Consider the following 6198-nt stretch of genomic DNA (forward strand, 5'->3'; position numbering starts at 1 on the left):
GATCCAGCGTCTTGATTCACACAACCACCACCACCATCACCGCCTTGATCCAGTGCCTTGATTCACACAAACACCACCACCATCACCGTCTTGTTCCAGTGCCTTGATTCACACAACCACCATCACCGCCTTGATCCAGCAGATCCACCTCGATTCGCCGAAGCGACCAAGCCACCTTCCCCTTCGGCGAATGCCATCACCACGAACCACGCCGCCACTCGCAGCGGAAGGCTCCAAGTCGAGTCCCGCGCCTTCACAGCAAGAAGGACCGGCTGTGTGAAGTTGTTCCCTTCTCTCTGCCTCTCTCCCCCTTGCTCGCCGACTCCCTCTGTACCCTCTCCTCCTCGCTCCTCCTCTCTTTCCCTCGATCGCGTTCTACTCCTGCTCCCCTAATCCCGTTCCTCTCCGCTCTCTTCGTCGGCTGCCCTCTCTCCACCACCACCACCTCCTCCTCCTCTCTCACATCCTACAAACTCCTTCCCCTCCCTCCTCCTCCTGCCTCCCTCTCTCTCCCCTCCCCCCCACTGCACTCTCTCCACCACCACCTCCTCCTCTCTCACATCCTACAAACTCCTTCCCCTCCCTCCTCCTCTCTCCACTCCCCCCTCTGCCCTCTCTCCCTAACCGCTCACAAAATCCCCATTGGCGCTCACCCCACACGATACAAAGACAAAGGTTCCCCGTGTAGCCTTAACGGACTTTTGGGGCAAGTGTTTTTAGCGAGCAGCACCTATGAAGGCCGGCACGGCACGCGAGGGGGTTTGGGTGGCCAGCACCACGCCCGGCCGCCTTTGTCTCCCCAGTGGCGATGTTTACTACACATCGCACCAGGTACTCATTTAAGGCTGAGTCGACCTACGGGAGACCCAGGGACCGGTTCAGATAATCGTCACCGATGTTGGCAGTGAGCGAGGGAATCGAACTCGGGTCGCCGGGTTCGTAGTGCAGCGTAGCGCTAACCGCTACACCACCGCTCCCCACAACAACAACCGCCATTCGCCACTAAGTGGCGGTGACGTCACCACGACGCTTGTGCCAGGCTATGTGCACCCTGAGGCCACGTGAAGTGTCGAACACCCGCTGGCAGGAGGTCACGGGGCAGACCCAGGTGCCACGGGTCGACTGACTGAGATGACTGGCTGATGCACCACCTGTGCCCCCTACTGTGCCAACCTGCTGTGCTTTAGCCACCCGGCGCTCCGCTCGCTGTTGTGAGCGTCGCTCCTCCGCCCTCCGTTGTTGTTGGAGGGCGACTGCCTCCAACTGCCCAGTAGCATCCTTCACGAGCCTCCTCCACAGAGGCCGATATTGACACCGCTGGTACCAGTCATCGGCAAGTCCACTCAGCTCCACGTCCTCCTGTACCACATCACTCCATCTCTTCTCTAGCCCGTGCCGCGCCCGCTTAGCCCCCTCAATCCGGCCAAACAAAAGCTGTTTCGGCATGCGGTGGCTGGGCATGCGGGCTACATGACCCAGCCATCGCAGCCTTGCCTGCCGGAGGAGCTCACCGATGGGACCCTGCCCAGATCTTTCAAGGATTTGTGAGCTCCTCACACAATCCAGTCTGGTTAAACCCAGGATGGATCGTAGGCAGGCCAGCCTAAATGTTTCTAACCGGCGAAGATGTTCCATTAGGGGGGTCCACGTTTCGCAAGCGTAGAGAAGGGAGGGAATGACCGTGGCCGAGAAGACCTGAAGCTTAGTGCGGAGCGACAGACCAGGTAGCTTCCACACAGCGTTACGCAACCGATGAAAAGATATTGCCGCTCGACTGATTCGGAGTGAGACCTCTGCTGTTAAACTGGAGCCAGTCATAAGCACACTGCCCAGGTATGGGAAACTCTCCACTCTCTCCACATTCGGAGTGAGGCCTCTGCTGTTAAACTGACACACACACAGACTCACACACCCAGTGACACTCACACACACACAGTGACACACACACAGACTCAGTTTCAGTTTATTTATTTTGGTATAGCCCTGTGAGCCATTCGGCTCTTGAATCGGGTGCAACCACAACAATCAAAAACACGAACAGACTCACACACAGTGATACACACACAGTGATACACACACAGTAATACACATACAGTGAAACACATACAGACTCACACAGAGTGATACACACAGACTCACACAGTGATACACACTCACACACACAGTGATACTCACACACAGACACACTCACACACACACGCACTCACACTCGGCCTAAAATATTTACACCGCCAGTTTACACTCAGGGTTGTGAAAAAAGTTGTTTGTGTTACCGGTAACCGCATGAAAAACCGGTTTCAAACTATCACCGCTTTACCACGACGCGTATTTATCTTTTTTTTAACTAAGGAACGAATGGAAAAGCGTCTGTCACACTGGTAGTGGTTGGTGGTGGTGGTTGGTTGGTGGTTGTGGTGGGTAGGTTGTGGTTGATGGTGGTTGGTGGTGGTGATTTGTGGTGGTGGTGGTTGTGGTTGGTTGGTGGTAGGTGGTGGTTGATGGTGGTGGTTTGTGGTGGGGGTTGGTTGATTGTGATGGTGGTTTGTGATGGTGGTTGTGGATGAAGGTGGTTGGTAGTGGTGGTTGTGGTTGGTTGATGGTGGTTGTGGTTGGTGGTGGTTGTGGCGGTGGTTGTGGTTGGTTGATGGTGGTTGGTGGTTGGTTGGTGGTGGTTTGTGGTGGTGGTTGGTTGATTGTGGTGGTGGTGGTTGGTGGTGGTTGTGGTTGGTTAATGGTGGTTGTGGTTGGTGGTGGTTGTGGTTGGTTGATGGTGGTTGGTGGTGGTGGCTGTGGTTGGCAGGTGGTGATGGAAGGGAGGCAGTGTAGCGGTTAGCGCTGCCGCACTACGAACCTGGCCACCTGAGTTGGATTCCCGCTCACGACCCACATCAACACCAGTGTCTATTAACTTGGCCTCCGGGTCATCGGGACTGTGAACATCGCCGCTGGGGAGACAAAGGCGGCCGGGAATGGTGTTGGCCACCCACCCGCTCGTGTGCCGTGCCAGCCTTCATAGATGCTCGCTAACAGCACTTGCCCCAACAGGCTGTTAAGGCTACACGGGGAACCTTTGCATTTGGTTGGTGGTGGAACTGTTTAAGCACTTCACAGCAGCCAACATTCTAAGACTCTCGGAACCGGTAAATAACGGTTACCGGTTATCCTTGAACAACCCCACGCACACCCCACGTGCGCGCGTGTAATGATGATGGTGGTGGTGATGAAGCGCGCATCCTGCCATGAACTGGGGGCCCCGTCTCCTTCATTGCTGCTCGCAAACCACGCGCACACACAGTACACACACAGTACACACACACAGTACACACATACAGTGCACACACAGTACACACAATACACGCACACAGTACACACAGCACACAGTACACACACAGCACACACACAGCACACACAGTACACACACACAGTACACACAGTACACACACACAGTACACACACACAGCACACGCACACAGTACACACAGTACACACACAGTACACACACAGTACACACAGTACACACACACAGTACACACACACAGCACACACAGTACACACAGTACACACAGCACACGCACACAGTACACACAGTACACACAGACAGTACACGCACACAGTACACACAGTACACACACACAGTACACACCGTACACACACAGTACACACACAGTACACACAGTACACACACAGTATACACACAGTACACACACAGTACACACAGTGCACACACAGTACACACACAGTATACACACAGTACACACACACAGTACACACACAGTACACACACACAGTACAGACACAGTACACACAGTACACACACAGTACACACAGTAAACACACAGTACACACACACAGTATACACACAGCATACACACAGTACACACACAGTACACACACACAGTACACACAGTGCACACACAGTACAGTATACACACAGTACACACACACCGTAAACACACACAGTATACACACAGTACACACACAGTACATACACACAGTACACACACAGTACACACAGTATACAAACAGTACACACACATAGTATACACACAGTACACACACAGTACACACACAGTATACACAGTAAACACACAGTACACACAGTACACACACACAGTACACACACACGGTATACACACAGTACACACACAGTACACAGAGTACACACACAGTACACACACAGTATACACATAGTACACACACAGTACACACACAGTACACACACACAGTACACACAGTAAACACACAGTACACACACACAGTATACACACAGCATACACACAGTACACACACAGTACACACACACACAGTACACACACACAGTAGACACACAGTACACACACACACAGTGCACACACAGTACCCACACAGTTTACACACACAGTATACACACAGAATATACACACAGTATACACAGAGTATACACACGGTATACACGCACAGTACACACACACACACAATGCACACAGTATATACACAGTATACACACAGTGTACACACACACAGTACACACACACAGTACACACAAACAGTATACACACAGTATATACACACAGTATACACACAGTGTACACACACAGCATACACACAGTATACACACAGTATACACAGTAGACACACAGTATACACACAGTACACACACAGTACATACACACAGTACACACACACAGTACACACACAGTACACACACACAATATACACAGTATACACACAGTATATACACAGTATACACAGAGTATACACACACAGTATACACACACAGTACACACAGTATATACACAGTATACACAGTGTACACACACACACACAGTACACACACACAGTACACACAAACAGTATACATACGGTATATACACACACAGTATACACACAGTGTACACACACACAGTATACACGCACAGCATACGCACATTATACACACAGTACACACACACAGTATGCACACAGTACACACACAGTATACACACAAAGTATACACACAATATACACACAGTATATACACAGTGCACACACACAGTACACTCACACAGTATACACACAGTATACACACAGTATGCACACAGTACACACACACAGTATACACACAGTATACACACACATTATACACGCAGCATATACACAGTATAACACAGTATACACATACAGTGCACACACACAGTACACACACAGTACACACACAGTATACTCACACAGTACACACAGTATATACACAGTGTACACACACACAGTATACAAAGACAGCGTACTCACAGTATACACACACAGTACACACACACACAGTATACACACAGCATATACACACAGTATACACACAGTATGCACACAGTACACACACACACAGTATACACACGGTATACACACAGTATACACACAGCATATACACACAGTATACACACAGCATATCAACACAGTATACACACAGTATACACACAGTATACACACACAGTACACACACAGTACACACACACAGTACACACACAGTATACACGCACACAGTATATACACACACACAGTATACACAGAGTATACACACAGTATACACACACTTTACGCACTGTATATACACACAGTATACACACAGTGTACACACACACAGTACACACACAGTATCCACACAGTATACACACACAGTATACACACAGTATACACACAGCATATACACAGTATACACACAGTGTACACACACACACAGTATACACACACAGCATACAAACAGTACACACACAGTATACACACAGTACACACACACAGTACACACACACACAGTATACACACAGTACACACACGGTATGCACACAGTATACACACACAGTACACACACAGTATACACACAGTACACACACACAGTATACACACACCGTATATACACACACAGTATACACACAGTACACACACAGCATACATATAGTATACACACAGTATACACAGTCCACACACAGTATACACACACAGTACACACACACTATACACACACAGTATATACACAGTATACACACAGTACACACACAGTACATACACAGAGTACACACACACAGTACACACACAGTATACACACAGTACACACACAGTACACACACACAGTACAAACACAGTACACACAGTACACACACAGTACACATACACAGTACACACACAGTACACACACAGTACACACAGTACACACACAGAGTACACACACAGTATACATACAGTACACACAGT

General features: G+C 49.4%; 1 protein-coding gene across 1 annotated transcript in view; it reads right to left on the reverse strand.

Annotated features, from left to right (window-relative positions):
- The window catches only part of FGD6 (FYVE, RhoGEF and PH domain containing 6), a 67590-nt gene extending 67117 nt beyond the window's left edge, over positions 1–473 (reverse strand). The window contains exon 1 of the mRNA XM_032972212.2: positions 118–473. The gene's annotated coding sequence lies outside the window, so the exon portion shown is untranslated. The remainder of the gene's footprint in view (positions 1–117) is intronic.
- Positions 474–6198: the final 5725 nt, after the last annotated feature.

This window comes from Petromyzon marinus, chromosome 48 (assembly GCF_048934315.1).
Source record: "Petromyzon marinus isolate PM22_M1 ecotype Great Lakes invasive population chromosome 48, UKy_Petmar_22M1.pri1.0, whole genome shotgun sequence".
In the NCBI taxonomy this organism is placed as follows: Eukaryota; Metazoa; Chordata; class Hyperoartia; order Petromyzontiformes; family Petromyzontidae; genus Petromyzon; species Petromyzon marinus.